Genomic DNA, 18,986 nt, shown 5'->3' on the forward strand with positions numbered 1-18,986 from the left:
TTTTCCATATAAAACAGATTCAGAAATAAAATCAATATCTGAGACAGCACAGCAACAGAGTGCCCTTACGACTGCAGATGCTGTGCAACTGCACTGATGACGCTGTTTGAAAGACAGATGAAGGGCCAGGATGCCCTGCTGCAGATGAGTTAAGGATGCTCTAAACTGAGGGTGGGGAGAGAGCCAGAACTCTAAATATGAATGTGTCTCTGAGAAAAGGGGCTGTGTCCTCCTCTTCTGCCCACTCTTCCATCTTCCCACCAGATCGCACCCCAGAAATCACTGGGAGGTGAGCAAAATAAAAGCAGTAAAACCCTGAACCTCGCTACCAAGGCTTCATGACATCTGTTGAGACCTTGGAAAACATAGAAAATCACAACGAAAAAAATTAAACTATCTATTATCTTGCTGTCCAGAGACAGCCACTATTAAAATTTTGGTCTATATGTGTACAGAATTTATAAATGTATAACAATGTGTGGTAAACATTTTTCGTGCCACCCAATATTCTTCTAGAAAATAGTTTTAAATATAACTTCACATTTTACAGTGAATATTTGGCGGTGTTTTGCACAATGAATTCTAGAGGGAAGAATCTGTCAGCAGGGAGCCTGGTCAGGAAATAAATGCAAGAATTCAAGAGGGGATTTGGGCTAGAGTCTGCAATGAGGAAAGTGAGGAGGGGACTGGAGGAGGCTCAAAATAGAATGTTGAGTGAAAAAAGCAAGTCATCAAAGATTCCATCTATTTATAGTTCAAAAGGCAGAGCAAACTAAACACTATGTTGTTCAGGAATACATACATAACCATTACAAGTATAATATACAATTCAGGAAGGTGGTTCCTGAGGAGAGGCCTGGGAGGCGACGTGTTGAGAGATGGACATGCAGAGGCTTCTAAGGGACTGGTAATGTTCTGTTTCTTAAGCTGGGCTGTAGACACTCGTGTGTTCAATTTATTATTTTTTAACATGTTAGACTTTCATTTTTTATATTCTTTTGTATGATACAATATAGGCCAGTATATCTTAGGCCAATTCCAAAAGATAACATTTTCCCCAACCTCATTCTTCTGTACCATGAGGCTTTGCAGACAAGTTATACAAACTGGGGCTCTTCCTCCCTGACCCCGCAAAATCCCCACCCTCCCCAACTTCTTCTCTGTGCACAGCATTTAATCTTGTTGTTCTTAAATAGCTGACTAGAGTATATTTATCTGAAAATGTCGTTTCTGAGCTGAGACCAGCAGCAACGCAAGCGTACATCAGACTATGAATACGCAGACACATGAATATATGCAGGTCTAATCATGCATGGCCACAAGCTGGAAGAGCTTTCTGCTCTGAAAGTGTCTGCCTTTGCAGCATGAGTAGCAGGTGCATATCAGGCTTTTCCAGCTTCCGGAGCAGCCATCCCAAACCAAATCTAAGATGCTGAAGGGGAGAAGTAGCTGGCAAATGTCTCACAAGGTCCTCTTCATGTTATGGCAAGATTGTCAAGGACAAACAATGACATGGTGATCTCTCCTGCCTTCCAGTTAGTACACATGCTACAGAAGATGCTGTCAGCAGGTTCACAGACAAACATTTTTTATTCTAATATTGCATGCACACTATTACATACCACTGGCACCTAAAAGCCATGATTATTGTTTAGGGCAAAGCTAAGCTAGAGAGCAAAGTTAGCTTAAATTAATGGGGTTTTTTAAACTGTATGAGTAATAGTATAGCTGTGCTTCACTATTATGAAAAGTGGTTCGCTTCTCATGGACATGGTTTATGAAAGTGGTTGCACAGAGACTTTTTGGTTCTTAAGAAAGTGGAACATGGGCTGTGGGCAGTCCTATCCTATGACCTCAAACACAATTCATGACCCAGGAGACTACTGTAAACCTCCCGTTGTAATAGTAACTCTATTCTGAGCCCTTTTTATCTGCCAGACTCTGGCAAAGTGCTCTCCATACATCAGCCCATATAGATGTAAACGCGACATTTCTGTTTGTTTAGAGATACCCCTCCTTGTCTTCATTATCTTCTTCATCACAAGGCATTGGTTGGTGGGTCCTCAGAGGAAGCCACCCTGGCAACAGTAAACTGCACCCATTCCTGTTGTTATACTGGAGAGTAACAACATAAACTTACATGAACCTATGAAAGAAATGCCTACAACATCACTTCACAGTAAGTGCACACCTAAAACTTACTCAGTGTTGTATGTCAACTACGTCTCAATAAAGCCGAAAAGAAAAAAAATACCTACAATGGAAATAAAAATATAAATAATTTGGCTCACTTCTCGTGTAACCCCCACAGTGCACACCCCTCCTCTACCCCAATGCCTGTTTTGTTTTTTTTCACTTTGTAATGGAGGTAGAAGTACTCTGTGCACACTACAACATTTTGAAATCTAAGACTTTGTTTTAGGTGATAAAATGGTGCAAAATAAAATGGATGAGTTATGTCTCTTTGCATAGTTATTTTATAATAGGTACTCAGTAGACCTTTAACTCTCCTCCTGTGTCCATTCATAACATGCGCACAAGCACAGAGGAAAAAAAATCAACAACAGAGCGCCTTCTCTAAAATTGCTGGTAATAAAGTTCTAGCAACCTCTGGGCAATGCATTTCTGGATGTTTCGTGGATCTGGTAGAGAGAGGTGAAAAGAAGGCTGAGAATAAAAGCTAAGCTTAGTTTTGTTTCATCACAGTAAACTTCTCTAAAGTGGCAATAAGCCCCAATATAGAATTTCCATTAATTAAAGAGAGATATACTGTGTACGGATAGATTTAGAAAGAAAAAATGAAAGGTATTTTTAATTTAAAAAAATGTTAACAGATGATGCACACTCATGGAACAAAATTCAAAGATACAAAAGGATAAATAATAGAAAATAAGTTCTTTTCCTATCCTAGCCTCCTAGTTACCTCCCAGGAGGCAAACATTGTTACCAGTTTCAAAAACATTTCCACATATATTTGATATTTCTAAAAGTTAATATGTGCATATATCTTTTGATAATATAATGTTTTATATTATTTATGCATCTTTCTTTTTTCACTGATAAAAGAAGTATCCATACCTTATAGATACTTCCCTACCAGTACAAAGAGGGGCTGCTTTAATAGCCTCAAGGCTATGTAATACAATCATTTATCCTATACATGTACCGTAACTGCAGGACATGTATCTTCTTTCTAGCCTTTTGTTAGTACAAACACTGTGTATGCTGCTCTGATAAACTCCCAAGAGAGAAAACGCTGAGTCCCAGGGAGTGTGCATTTAAAAATGTGATGGCTATTGCCAAATTGTCTTTCATGGGGGTCCTAGCATCAAATGGGTATTTTATAATGCACTATAACAATTGGTATTGTGGTTGTTCTGTAACTTTATTAAGTTCTTATGCAGGCCACAGCACTCTCCACAGCAAAATCACATTATAGTGCTGCTATTCCAAGACACCTCTCACTTTATAGACTAGGTGTTAGCAAGAATGGCACCTTGGATATTACTCTGCTTGCCTCTTGTGGTCTTCGAGTTACCTGCCTGGTGACCCATCTGTGGTTCAGCTAAGCTTTCAAAAACAGTCCCGTACAAAGCTCAGAGGATTTTTAGGGCAGTGAAAATACTTTGGATGATATTACAAGGATGAACATATATTATTAAACATTTGTCCAAACCTATAGAACACTAAGAGTGAACCTTTAGGCAAACCATAGACTTTAGGTGATTATGATGTATCAGTGCAGGCTCATCCTTGGTTGTTGTTTTTTTCTTTAAAGTACCGCTTTGGTGAATGATGTTGCTAATGGGGGAGGCTATGTGTGTGTTGGGGCAGAATGCATGTGGGAAATCTCTGTACCTCCCTCTCAAATTTGTTCTAAACTTAAAGTTGCTCTAAAAAACAAAGTCTTTTTAAAAAGTCCTATAGCTACATATGCATATCCCTTTTCTTAATAAATCTAAAGGGCAGAACTTCTTTGATTGACTCTGGAGTTCAGAAAGTGAAACTGAATGGAAACCAAGATGAAAAATAGTCATCAAGGCTTCCTCTTTAGCATTGACTGCAGCACAAGCAACCAAATTATGAGAAATAAATTACAGTTTTAAAAAATTCCCTGTTTTAATTACTGCAAATGTTAATGTCACTAGGTAAGAATTATTTTTCATCACCTATAATTATATGGCTACTGTACATCTAAAAACACAAAGTCAGTATCCAAAAGCCACAATTAAAAAAACAAAAGCCCCAAGACAAACTTTGCTTTTGTTTGAAATGTGCTACATTTTCCTTTTACATGCTCCCTCTCCAGAGTAAACTGCACGGTTAGAATGGCTGCTTTTTAGCAAAATACAGAAAGCCAGCTAGAAACATCCTTTCCCTGAATTCAGTGGGTCAGCGTCTTACCCAACTTGAGCGAATTCTTGGCGAATATTTCATGGACTCACAAGAGACGAATTTACTGGCCGTGTTTAGGAGATGTAAAATAAAGTCCTGTAGGTTTTTAAGCTTTAGAAAATTGGGGAACTCCTTGTGCCCGAGAGAGCTCACCAGAGCTGCAATGTATACAGTAGTTGGAATTATAAAGGAAGGCACAAAATAGGATTCTTCCTTATCATTATGTTTAGGCTCTCCCATTCCAGGTATGATTTTTCGCTCTAAGAGAGTGAGGGCAAGCTCGGTCTGTGGTCTGAGCAGTGTCTATAAATAGAAGGTGAAGTGTTCTAATACCGGGAGGGTGCGTCACAGTGTCCCTCCCCCAAGATGAAATCGCTGGCGGCCGCGGGAGCCACAGTGAGTTACCCCGGAGTCCGCACCCTGCTCGGCCAGTGCCCGCTCCCTCCCGAGAGCTGGAGACTTTCGGGAAGGAGAGAGAATGCGGTGGGCGGAGGCACCACCCCTCCCTCAGTCCCCACATCAGCCCAGCCCCAGGTTGGATTAGACCCACTCCCGGGCACATGGTCACCGGCGGAGAGGTGGGGCGCCCTGGACTGAGGCGCCCCTGCTCCAGTGGTGGCGGGGCGCCACTGGCGCCACTGCCGTGTTCCAGGCCGCTTCCCCCACCCCATCCTACCCCGCCTCCCTGCGGGCGAAGGGAGAACAATAAACCTAGCAAGCGGCCCAACAGACAATGCAAGGGGAGTTCCAAGGGGGCTGCCCCCCACGCCCAGCGAGCTCCCGCCAGCCGGCCCCCACGCGCCGTGTAGGAGGCCACGTGGAAGGTGATTTAGGTCTGTCGAAATCTAAAATTTCAGTGTCTGTTCAAGGCCAGGAGAATTTTTTCTAGTCTATGTAAAACATCAGCGGTTGGTTAAAATGCACACAGACGGCGTGTGTATTGGGGTTCTTCTCTATTTCGGATTTGAATCTCTAAGTCACTTGTGGAATTTCCACAGGCCACCCTTTTTGTAAACAGACTGTTCTGGGATTCCCCAGCCAGTCTCCAGTCTTACTCTGCCTGTTCTTCCAGTTCGACCCTGTCTCTTCTTCTTCTTCCTCTTCCTCTTATTCCTCCTCTTCTTCTCCTTCTCCTTCTTCTCTTCTTCCTTCTTTTCCTCTCTCCCCCACATACAATTTTGTTTCCTTTGCACCCTTTCTCTAATTTATGTGTGTGTACACCCACATGTGTGTGCATGCATGTCCTCCAGTGCTTTCTCCCTCTGACTGGCACCTGCATTGGGTTCCCCTGCCCTTTCCTATGTGTTGATTTAATTGCAGTTTGCTTCCTCTATTTCCTTCTTTCCTTTGTGTTTCTTTCACAGCAACTACTTTTGCATGATTTTTTTTTTCCTTCCTATTGCCGAAAGTTCTGTCACCTTAAAGACTCAAGGGTTCCTGGCAAAAACCAAGAGGATTTCATTGCATTTTATCTCGGAGAACTGTCATACAGCTCCACATTCAGAGAGTCTGGGCTAGCGGGAAGTTTTATATTTATATATAGGTCAGGCCATTGAAGCTGAAGAAATCACATAGCTCTGTAATGTCTTGGGTTCTGGGCTGTTTGCTTATAATAAAAAGGCATGTAGGAAAAGCGGCAGGGGGGGCAGTATTTTCAAATTAGTTCTCTGAATATGGACTTTACACACATACACACTTATTTTAAAGCCAAATTTTGGTCATACAGCATTTGAAAGTCAGGACGTGGGTATGTTTCATTCATCCATGAAGTGTCTTCTCCTTGGTCATTGTTTTGTACTTGTTCCCCTCTGTGGAATGAATCTAACCACCTGGCTCTTTCCTCTGAGTCTGGTCTGCAGTACAAAGTGTAACCCTTTATCATCCACATAAATCAGAAATAACTCCTAGACTTGGGACCTAAAGAAAAGCCAAGCCAAAAGGAAAAAAAAAATGAAGAAAGAAAGAAACCCAGGCAAAAGAATGGTTAGAATCCTTAAAAAGCACCTTTGGTGGCTGAAATATTTGGAGGTGGTAATGAATGGCTGTAGGTGAGGTGGGGGGGGGGTGGTAATCATTACACATTTCAAGGAGGCCTTTGCTTTGCCAGGGCTGATCCTCAGTTTGGGTGGGGCCTGAAGATAGCACAAATCACATTTCTATGCAGGTGACATCAGAAATAAACTTGGTGCAGCCATGACAGAGAAAAAAACAGCCAACATCCAGAGAACAGGAAGAGGCACCTGACTAAGGAGAGGGAAGTGGAGGGTAAGCGGCAGGTTTGCCTTTTTCAGCAGCTGCTGTGGACTGAGGGGCCTCTCTCCATCCTGCCACCACTTCCGCCTGCCTGTCTGAGTTACCAAACCCACGTTCCTCCAGCCAGGGTCTAGGTTGAAGGTGGATCAAGAGCAAGCTATAGGTCATGAGCAATCGTATTTGCATAAGCCATCCTTACACCCTTCAAAAAAGTGTTAAGGATTTTGGGGCCCAAAAGTCAGGTCTAGCCTCTGGGGTTAAGACTCAAAAATAATAATATCATCATTTACTGCAACTTATTTTATGCTAGTATTATTAGTGTTAACGTTGTATCATTTAATCTTCACAACAAAACTTTGAGGAAGCTATTACTACCCTCATTTTACACGTAAGAAAACCAAGACACAGAGTAGTGGCTAAGAGCTTATTTTCCCAAAGTGACAGGCTAGTGAGTGGTAGACCAGGACTCAAGGCCTAATTTAGCTTCAAAGCACCTTTTATAATCCTCTCTCAACAAGGGGAGGAGATAAAGGCTGTCCCCAGCTATGAGGACCTGGGAACTCATCCTGAGGTTGGGGGGAGATTTGGAGTGACTTGCCCTGTGTGCCACACAGGGGCCAGCCACTTTGTGTTGCCATGGGGGTCTGCACAAGTTCACTATGACAGTCACCTTTGTCCCTTAGAAAATTGATTCTAGTTCTTCTAAGGAAAATGTGTCAACCTGAAAGAGCAAGGCTTCCTTGAGAGGACAAAAACACTCCACCTTAAACCTTGCCATCAAGGTTGGGGAACAAACCCGCATCCACTGGGGGCAGAAGGATTGGCTCTCTGCAGCAGCAAGAGGGCAGACTCATTACCAGCAACAGCCACAGGAGCAGCCTCTGTCAGCAGTGACTAGGCAGGCCTGGGGTAGGATGGGACAAACAAGACAGGCACAGTGGTGAAAGATGAGGGTCTAAGGCAGGAAGGTTGCAGTGGGAGGGGCCTTGATCAGAGACAGGATGGCAACAGAGATGAGCCGACTCTAGGTCAGGGGTCATCAGAAGAGTCCTAGACACTAACAGGGCTTCCTGCAAGCAGCCACAGGCTGGAGGTGTTTGTCTAGGAGGGAGCGCTTTGCAGTGTTTAAGAGCAAAGTCTCTGAAGCCAAACTTGCTGGGTTCAAAGCCTTCCTCCATCCCTTGCCAACACTATGACTTTGGACAAGTCAATTAATTTTTCTGTGCCTCTGTTTTCTTTTCTGAAAACTGGGGAAGATAATAATGCGAATGATTCTCCCTTTGGGCTGTTGCAAGGGTTAACTGAGAGAATGCATACAAGGCACTTATAACAGTCCCTGGCATGTGTAAGTCCTTTCACAGTGTAAGCTGTCATGCTATCATCCATCTTGACACAGGATGAGCCCTTGGGACCGACAGGGGCAGAAGGCAGGAGGGAGATTCCCGCTTCACATGTACATTCCCCAACAAGAAAATGAAGCAAAACCAGACAACAAAAAGACTGGTGGAGTTAGAGCTCCAGCAAAAGACTGGAAAGAAGTCTAAGCATAGCATAAGACTCTTAATTCCACTCCACACCACCTCTGTCCTCCTGCCTTTTCTACTGAAAGAGCAGGAAATGATTCCACAGAATGAGTGGCAGTGTTGGGGAGTGAGCCAAGCGTTTGACTAGGTGCTAGATGAGTTGAGTTTACATATAAGTTGTAACCTTGAGTAAGTTACTTAATTTCCCTGAGCCTAAATTTCCACATCTGTAAAATGAGTAGGAGTGGATTTCTCGCATGTATAATAGGGAGGGTCTTCCCATCATCTCCCCTTTCTTCTGGGAACTGTTTTTCTCCCATACACCCACTATTGGGACCTCCATTTTCTTACATGCCTGGCCATAGTTGATTGATCCAGGAGTTGACATGTGACCCTAACTGGGCCAATCAGAGTGCTTCCTTGAGATATCTATTTTTATTGTTGAACTGGAACTGGGAAAAGATAGTAATTCTGGGTAGAGTAAGTAGAAGAGGGCTCAGGACCACTTAGCAGTCTTGTTTCCAACAGGTGAAGTATAAGAAGTTTCCATGCAGTAAAAAACAGAGGTAAGAGACCAATCATTCTGGTAGCATTTGGATCAGGTGTCTCTGAGACCCATGGGTACCCCTGCCTTGCCTGCAGTTAAATGAGACTCTCAGCTGATGCCAGTTCATTGTCCTTTTTGCCCACACTACTTCAAGTTTGTTTTCTTGAGTCACTTGTAACCTCCAAATCCCTGATTGATATAGATTAGCTTCTTTATAAGATTCTCCCCTTCAACTCTAAATGACTATGCTTTTTTTATACAGAAATAAATGAGTGGTGTTCAGGCAAGGCCATGTCTCTGAACCTCAAATAGCTGTGTGGAATAATCAAAGCCTTTTTTCCCCTCTTAAATAAAAAGGGAACCCTCATTTAACTCACTAAAAAGTGTAGAATAGGTTCAAGACTCTTTATAGCCTTTTATTATATGTAAATGAAAGAAATAAATAGGCCAAGAGCTGGTGTTTGGGTGAACTGGGAAGAAATCAGTCATTAAGTTATGAAAAACTGATTTTAAAACTGTTGACTTGGTGACCTGGTTTTGAAATTGAATCCACTATTTTCCTGTGCCCAGTATAACACAGGAGGGAGATTAGTCACTTTGGCTTGATGAAGACCAAGAATTTAGAAAAACTTGGTCACAGTGTGGCTATTTTAGCCTAATCTCTTAGTTTGTCTATACTATCTGCTTAGCGCTGAGTGAGTGAAATCTTTCATTTGGTTCAAATAGATCATGTAAATAGATGTCTAAGTCTCTCCCACTTCTGATTTCTACTGTAACCCATCCATTTGTCTGTGTGTTAGTTAAAATACAGTAAAAGAATACTTTTTGTAGAGCTCTATGTACTGCATGAAAAAGAAAAAAAATAAAATAAAACACAGCCATACCTCAGTATTCGTTGGCTTCAGAACTCGTCAAACCCTGCACTTGTCACATTTGGCAAGAAAACAACGTCTCAGCAATGTCTGCGCTTGCTCGGGATGCATCGCACTTGCTAGAACTCGTGAGTCAAGATGCCGCCCCGCAAGAGAAAATACTTCATTGCTCGTTGCATGCTTGGTTCTCCTCAGTGTCAGCCCTCCTCACGAGTTCCAGAATGAATTAACGACGAGTGCCGAGGTACCACTGTGACTTACATTTTAGCTTTCAACAAATAGGATACTTTTTATTTTGGCTTTTTGAGCAGTAATATTTAATATATAAAACTTTGTAATTTTTCCCATGGTAAAATAACTCAGGAATGTCTGTTAACAATAAATCATTCTATTTATAATGACTTCTCAATATTAAATTTGGAATGTGTGCATATGTGTCTATATTTATATCTGTAACTGTTTCAGTTTTCTCATTCTACTGTGGTTAATTCTTGATAATTAGTGGTATGAGAGATGGTGCTTTCATAGTGTTAAATGAAATCCATAGAAAATTATGAGATCTTACTTTTTTGCTAATATTGTCAGTTTAATCTCCTCCCCAGAAAAAAAAAAAAAACCTTAAACCAGAGCTTGTATGTATAGTAGTAAAACTAATTTGAGTTTTACAAACTCTCTTAGCTCTTTTTATTTTTACATTGAAGATCTTACAAGATGTAAATTATAGGTAAGTGAGAAGTAGGGGAGGCTGGAGCTTGTATAAACCACTCCTGAGAGTAATATATTTGAATAACAAAACATTGGTTATAGACCCAGAATATTAGTGGTGCCTAATAACTGGCACAGACACCTGCGATCATCACCTGGAGCCCATCAGGAACCCAGCATCAGTATCACCCCTACTGAAAGATCTGAGCTGTGTATCTGGAATGATTTGCACTTTATTCCCACTTAACAACTTTTCCTGTCAGGGAACTCCAAACCCTCAGCCCATGAATTCAGTGATGAAGTGTGGGGTCTAATCCACACACACTACAACCCTCTCACCCCCTTCTTTGTTCCTTGCCCTTTCCCACTTTAAACTCCTGCTCAGGCACCTCCTTGCTCTGCCCTTCTTTCCACAATGTCTTAGCTACAAAATATCGTACCTCAGTTGACTATATTTTCTCTTCTGTCTTGGTATTACCTCATCATAATTAGAGAGCTATTGAGGGTGGTTTCCTAGGAGACAGAGGGTGGGTGGAGTACCTGCAGGGTGCTCTTCTGGACATGTGGCTGCCCTTGGCTTTTCATCTTCTTTCATTCTGATGATCGTGTGTGGTGACCGGTGCCAATCAGTCGTGCCTGTTCTTGGTACAGTTCCTAATTTGGCCAGGGCCAGTTTGGCTGACTCTCAGTTCCCTTTATCCACTCTTTGATCCTCACATAGCTCGAGAGAAATACCCAGCTCCACCTGACAGAAATATACTCAGTAGAAGATATAAAACCACTGTGCCACCTACAGAGTTATATACCTTCACTTTAGAGACCCATATTTAATGGGAGAAGTTGTATCAACAGTGGCTCTATTGCATTTGGTTCGAGCCAATCACCAGAAGGCTGACAGTCCATAGACTGACAGTAATGTGCTGATGAGCTGCAAACCCTGCACGGGTGGATGAATTTAGAATAGTGTGTAAAATGTCTTCTTTGTACAGTGTGACATCAATTATCACAACCTTAGTCAACGAGTATTGCAACTTGGTATGGACCTCTGAATGACTTGCTGGGAATATATTAAATACTAACGAAGTAACATCTAATGCTAGAATATGGATGGGTATGTAGTCAGATAAGTAAACTGATGATACCACCGTGGGAACTATAGGCACTTGTAAAGTTACTGGAAGACATTGCTTTGTAATCGCTGTTCACTTCTTTGAATCTTTTAATGTCTTAAGTGCACAACCAAATTTCAGGAATTTGAGGATGTGTCAAAGACGCATTACTAGAATTAGTAATTCTAGTAATTGCTAGAATTGCAAAGACGGTGAATTACTAGAACAGCTATGATTGATCATATGGTATGAACTAAAAACATGTGAAGCCGAGAGAAGTAGCATTGAGGTTGATGAAGACAAGCAGGGAAAGTGGAGACTGCGGCAGGTGGCAGGTGGGTATCACTGCAGACCCATTTTCTGCAGGGAGAACAGAGATGCAGACCAAGTTGCAGACCCAGTACAGAGGGCTTCCTAACCTATCATGGGAGTGAAGACTATGTCTGAGAAATTACTCATGCATTCATTTTAAAAATTCAATCAATAAATGTTTACTGGGCACCTAGAGTATGCCATGTAATGTGTCCTGGGAGACACAGATACCAATACACTGTCTCTGCCCTCATCGAGTTGCTATTTTAGTCAGAAAGAAGGACAAAAATGAAGTAAACAGAGTAAGCAATGACAAGTGCTGATATGTTATGAAGAAAGCCAACAAAGAGCTGAAATAGAGCATGGTTTAGGGAGGAGGGTCTCTTTGCAGAGTGAATTGGGAAGGCCTCTCTGAGGACAGGAAGACCTTGTAATTTTCATTTCCCTCATCAGCTCTTAGCAGTCAGCAACCCAGTCTCTGAAGTTACGTGGAGACTTCAGGGACAGAAACTCAGTGTGTTGCTCTATATGAAGTAAGCTCTTTCTAGTGTTCAAGTGAATGAAGCATGGTGTGGAATAGCCACTGAAGTACAGAATAGCTTACTGAGCAGAGCTCAAAATCTCTCAGAGACAGGAGAAGAAAAGTCTATTACCAAGAGAACCCAGAGTGGGCAGGGTCAAAGGAGGAAAGGAGGGTATTTCAAAGACTATCACCAGGTAGAACACCTTGTAGGGAATACAGGGAGATAAAGTCCATCAGATATTTACTGCACCTCTACTATGTGCCAGGCACTGCTGGAGATCAGATTCCAATGATGAAACATGAATTGGCCCCCCAGCCTGCTAGCACGGCTCAGACCTGAGTGCCATAGAAGGCAGCTGGACACCTAAAGCCCAGGGTGTGCACCCAAACAGGTCAGTGCTTTTTCAACTGGCACAGCCAGCACTAATTCACTTGCTAATTAATGTGGGACAGAGATAACAAGCAGGGGTTTTGTTTTTACATGATTTACCTTGTTTTTCCTCCCCCCACCTCCTCTCCCATTGCCCAGATATTGTGATGAATCAGGCTCTCTTAGAAGAGAAAAAAATATCCGTTCAGTGCTTAATTTCTGTGCTCTTAGCTTTTATTTTTCCTTTTTTAGCAAGTTTCTTATCCTCATAGGGCTTATAGTCCAGCAGGGGAGACCAACAGGTATCAAGACATCACACAAAGAGATAAAGGCAAGTTTTTTCTGACCTAATATGGACTCTGGTATCACAGGGAGCTGGGGTTCAGGTGATTTTTGTTGCTTCCCTTGACCTTGTATACAATGCTCCAAATTGTTGCAATGGGCATGTATTATTTATATAATTAGGAAAAAAATTGTTATGTTTAATACTTTTTTTAAAAAAGGAAAACACAAATAAATGCTCTAACTGTGGGGACAGTTACGAAAAAGAGGTTCATTGTACTTGGAATGAATCACAGGAAGGGGCCTGCTCAGAGAAGTCTGAGAAAGCTTCCTGGAGGAAAACAGGAGACAGTTAGTGACAAAACCACACATAGTAGATGCAAGTGAAGATTCGCACAGCCATCAGCTTAAAGCAGAGGTGTTCACTCTGAAGGCCCGTGGGTAAAATTCAGGGGCTCAATGAACATAAATGAGAAAAGATACAAACTTGTTTTCCTTAACCTGTAATTGAAGGTTAGCATTCCATCCAATTTTGAGTGTGAACAAACTACAATAGCATCAGCAGTACCTATGACTCTGTCGACAGTGAAATCTGATGTCTTCAAATCACATTATAGTTGTTACATATGTCTGGAAATACCTTTAACATTCATATCTTTTCAAAATTATAGTAGTTATTAGATTCACCATTAGTTCATGTTAATTAATGTTTTAATAAAGAAGTACATATATAACTGTGTTACAGTTTATTTGTTGATATCTGTATTTGGTTTCCTTTGTAATTCCATGCATTTTATTTTACACATTTAAAAATATTGTTCCAAAAGGAAATCCAAAAAAAGGAGTCTATAGCTTCTAGCAGATAACCAAAGAGGCCCATGGCACAAAAATGGTTAAATTAAGCATGTTTACTTCAAAGAGCAGGAATGGCCTCAGATCTGATTACATATTGTATAGAAAGTAGCAATCAGTGGGAGAGTTGAAGCAATGGGAAGTTGAGAAAGGAGAGAACATCACTTTTTCAGCTCACAAAACCATGGAGTTGATTTGAGGACAGAGGCCACCAACTCTGATACCAGCTATTAAGAGTATACAGGTAATTCCCTTTGTTCAACCTGCCTGTTTGCCAAACAACCTGCTGGTTTTCACATGGCTTCCCATGCGGGTTTGCCTATGGTAAGAGAAATCCAATCAGTAAATGTGAGTCTATGGAAACCTTCTGAGGGATTCAGATTTCTTATTTCAAATTCAAGTTGAACAACAAACGCTGGTGAGGATGTGGAGCAATAGGAACTCTTATTTATTGCTGGTGAGGATGCAAAGTGATATGGCCAGTTTGGAAGGCATTTTGGCAGTTTCTTACAAAATTAAACATTTTCTTACCATATGATCCAACAGTCTTGCTCCTTGGTATTCACCCAAATGAGTTAAAAACTTATGTCCACACAAAAACTTGCACATGAATGTTTATAGCAGCTTTATTTATAATTGCCCATACTTGGAAGCAACCAAGATATCCTTCAGTAGGTGAATAGATAAAATGTTGGCACATCTAAACAATGGAATATTATCTGGTCATAAAAAGAAATAAGCTATCAAGCCATGAAAAGACATGGAAGAGCCTGAGATGCACATTACTTAGGGAAGGAAATCAAACTGAAAGGGCTGCAGACTGCATGCTTCCCATTATGTGGCATTCTGGAAAAACTAAAACTATGGAGACAATAACAGGATCGGTGGTTGCCAGAAGTTGTGAAAATTGATGGAGGGAGGAATAGGCAAGACACAGAGGATTTTTAGGGCAGTAAAACCTTTTGTTTGATACCACAATGGTGGATACATGTCATTATACACTTGTCAAAACCCATAGGAAGACGGTGGCATAGGTAGTAAGCACAGCTCGCCTCCTCAAACAACCACATCAAATTTCAACTAAAATATAAAAGAACCATCACTCAGAAATGTCAGAAATTGAGTTGAATGGAAATCTGACAACTATAGAATTGAAGAAACCATATCCATCCAGAATGGTAGGAGGGGCGAAGACATGAAATGGGCTGGTCCCACACCCACATGTGGTGGATACAAAATCAGGAGGATATCTCAGGCAAGGAGTCCCAGTCCCAAAGCAGGGCCCCCAGCCCAGGGTCCCAGTGGCAGGAATGTAAGTCCCCATAACTTCCAGCTGCAAAAACCAGCAGGGATTGAGTCAGTAGAAGAAACTTCTGGAGCCCCAAGCAGTTCCTCTGAACCCATACATGGAATTACTCAAACTCACTCCCTCTGAGTTCCAGCACTGGGGTAGCAGATTGAAAGGCACCAGTGGCATACAGGGAGGAACTGAATTGTCTGGCATCAAGGTGAGAGTTGGGGGGCAGCTTTTTCCCAGACAGAAAGGTGGGCAGAGGCCATTGTCCCTTTCCTGAACCCTCCCCGAACAGAGCCATAGAGCCAGCAGGCAGGTGCCATATCTGAGACTCCACCAACCTGGCTAACTAACACGTATGCCCCACCCTGGAGATCCCCTGAGGCTCCACCCCATCCAACCTACAGGCCCACCCAACCTGTTAACCATGATTTGTCCATATGAATGGCTGGTCTTGGCTCACACTTCACAACATCCTAAATCCTCTCAAACAAGCAACAGCTGCCTCAGTGAGCCCCTAACCCCCATACCATTTGCTAAGTGGTCCCAGGCCTGGCACTAGCAGCAGCCAGTCTAGATTCATAGCTTGGCTTTGCCTGGGAATCTCCAAGCCCAAAACAAGTAGCACCATCTCAGGTTGCTTTATAGCCCAGGCAGGGTGGCCCTGGGCAAAACACAGGTGGGGCTGAGCTTAGCTTGTACCACCCAGGAAATCCCAGGGCCTGCTACACCCAGTGGACAGCATTGACCACACAGGAGCACCCCCACCCTGCCCCTGCACAGCTGACCCTCCATGGAGGGCAGACATTGGTGGTCAGTGGTCACTGCCAGTCCTTGCAGCTTACTGGCCTAGGTAAATCCCTCTCATTGACCTGCCAACAACAATCAAAGTTCAACTACAAGAGGAAGGTGAACTCAGCTCACATGGAGGGCTCACCTCAAGTACCCAGGGGAAGCTGTGCCACTGGACCCTGCAGGACATTACTATATTAGGCCATGCCACCAAGACCAAGACTCATAGTAGCTCTATCTAACACACAGAAACAAACACAGGGATGCTGCCAAAATGAGGAGACAAAGAAACATGGCCCAAATGAAAGAACAGGTCAAAACTCCAGAAAAAGAACTAAATGAAATGGAGATAAATAATCTATCAGATGCAGAGTTCAAATCACTGGTTATAAGGATGCTCAAGGAACTTAGTGAGGACCTCAACAGCATAACAAAGACCCAGTCAGAAACAAAGGACTCACTAATGAAATAAAGGACAATTTACAGAGAAACAACAGTATACTGGATGAAGCCAAGAATCAAATCAATGATTTGGAACATAAGGAAGCAAAAACCAACCAATCAGAACAAGAAGAAAAAAGAATCCATAACAACAAGGATAGTGTAAGCAGCCTCTGGGACAACTTCAAGCATTCCAGTACTCGCATCATAGGGGTGCCAGAAGGGGAAGAGAAAGAGCAAGAAATTGAAAATCTATTTGAAAAAAATATGAAAGAAAATGTGCCTGATTTGGTGAAGGAAATAGACATGGAAGCCCAGGAAGCACAGAGAGCCCCAAAAAGATGGAGGCTAAGAGGCCTACACCAAGATACATCATAATTAAAATGCCAAAGGTTAAAGGTAAAGAGAATCTTAAAAGCAGTAAGAGAAAAGAAGTTTAGGGGAGTTCCCATAAGACTATCAGCTGACTTCTCAAAAGAAACTTTGCAGGCTAGAAGGGATTGTCAAGAAGTATTCAAAATGATGAAAAACAAGGACCTACGACTTATATTACTCTATCCAGCAAAGTTATCATTTAGAATTAAAGGGCAGATAAAGTGCATCCCAGACAAGGTAAACCTAAAGGAGTTCATCATCACCCAGCTATTAATATATGAAATGCTGAAGGGACTTAAGATCAAAACTATGAACAACAAAATGGCAAAAAAAATTTTTTTTTATCAATCATTGAACCTAAAAAACAAACTAAGCAAACAAGCAGAACACAAACAGAATCATAGATATGGCCCTGGCTGGTGTAGCTCAGTGGATTGAGTGCAGGCCTGTGAACCAAAGGGTCACTGGTTCAATTCCCAGGCAGGACACATGCCTGGGTTGCAGGCCAGGTCCCCAGTGGGGGATACATGAGAGGCAACCACACATTGATGTTTCTCTCTCTTTCTCCTTCCCTTCCCTTCTCTCTAAAAATGAATAAATAAAATCTTTTAAAAAAATAACCAATCTTATTTTCTAAAAATCATAGATATGGAGAGCATTGGGATGGTGGCCAGTGGGGAGGGGTGTCTAGGGGACTGGGGGAAAGGTGAAGGGATTAAGAAATACAAATCTGTAGTTACAGAATAGGCAGGGGGATGTTAAAAGCAAGTATAGGAAATGGAGTTGCCAAAAACTTATATGCATGACCCATGTATATGAACAAAGGAGGGGGGATCGCTGGAGGGAGTGGATGTGCTGGGTATAAGGGGGAAAATGATATAACTTTACTGTAATAGCACAATCAATTTTTTAAAACCCATAGAATGTACAACACCAAGAGTGAACCCTAATGTAAACTATGGACTTTGGGTGATTACTCTGGGTCAATACAGGTTCATAGATTGTGACAAATGTACTACTCCAGTTTAGGATTGTGATAGTTGGGAGGTTGTGTGTGGCGGGGGACAGGGTGTGTGGGAACTCCGTAACTTCTGGTCAATTTTATTGTGAATCTGAAATTTCTCCTAAAAATAGTCTATTTTTTAAAACTTCACACTGATGTAAACATTATGAGTTGGGCTTATGTGGGTCTGCTGCTGAGAGACAGAGCCCCTTCTGGAGTGCCGAGAGGGTCACCTCATCTTCCTGAGTTGAAATAAGTGGACCCAGGTTGTTCTCCCTGCTTCGGATGCTCTTCTTTACCACTGAAGAATTGTTTATAGTCCATTAAGACCAGGCATATTGTAACATCCTCCTGCCTTCTTCATTGGCTTTGCTAAAGGGCTTGTTATACACTTCCCGCGCAACTAGCAGATGTTGGGTCCCCACTCTTGGGTGGCACACATCACCAGGTGTCACAGGTCATCGCTCCTGTGTGTCTCTCACTGGACTGTGACTTCCTCAAGGGCAGGGATCATCTGTGTATCATGTTTTGATCTACCCAGCATCTGGCATATCAATGCTATCTAGAGAAGTGACAATATTGGACTGGTGTTTTAAAGCAATTACACCAGCAGTGATGTGGAGGAAGGCTTGGGAGTGAGAGATGAGAGGCAGGGAGACTCCTCCAAGGAGCTTGGCAATGCTCCCCCTGAAAGAAGATGAGGTTCTGCAGGAAGTCAGTAGCAGAAGGAACAGCAAGGAGGGAATGTAGCTAGAATCATTAAACATCGGTGATGGATTAGATGGTGGGGAAGGAGGACTGAAGCTCTGGAAACTTCTAGAGCATCCTAACTGGTTTTTTGGCATCAGTCTTTGCTTGTCTAAGAACTACAGCTGACCTCTGAACAACGTGGGTTTGAACTGCGCAGGTCCACATATGTGGATTTTCATTAAATACTCATAGTACTAGAAATGTATTTTTCTTATGATTTTCTTAACAACATTTTCTTTTCTCTAGCTTACTTTACTGTAAGACTGCAGTATACAATACATATCACATACAAAATATGTGTTAATCAACTGCTTATGTTAGGGGTAAGGCTTCCAGTCAACAGTAGGCCATTAGTAGTTAAATTTTGGAGGAGTCAAAAGTAATATGCAGATTTTCAACTGTGCAGAGAGTCGGTGCTCCTAACTCTTGTGTTGTTCAAGGCTCAACTACATACAAACTGTTCTCGACACAGTGGCCAGTGAGATGATTTAAAAAATTAGCATCCTTTTTCTCTTCCACTCAAAACCTGACAATGACATCTCATTTCTGTCCTGGTAAAGCCATAGTTCTTACAAGGATCTGTAAGGT

The sequence above is a fragment of the Desmodus rotundus genome, chromosome 5 (genome assembly GCF_022682495.2).
Source record: "Desmodus rotundus isolate HL8 chromosome 5, HLdesRot8A.1, whole genome shotgun sequence".
In the NCBI taxonomy this organism is placed as follows: domain Eukaryota; kingdom Metazoa; phylum Chordata; class Mammalia; order Chiroptera; family Phyllostomidae; genus Desmodus; species Desmodus rotundus.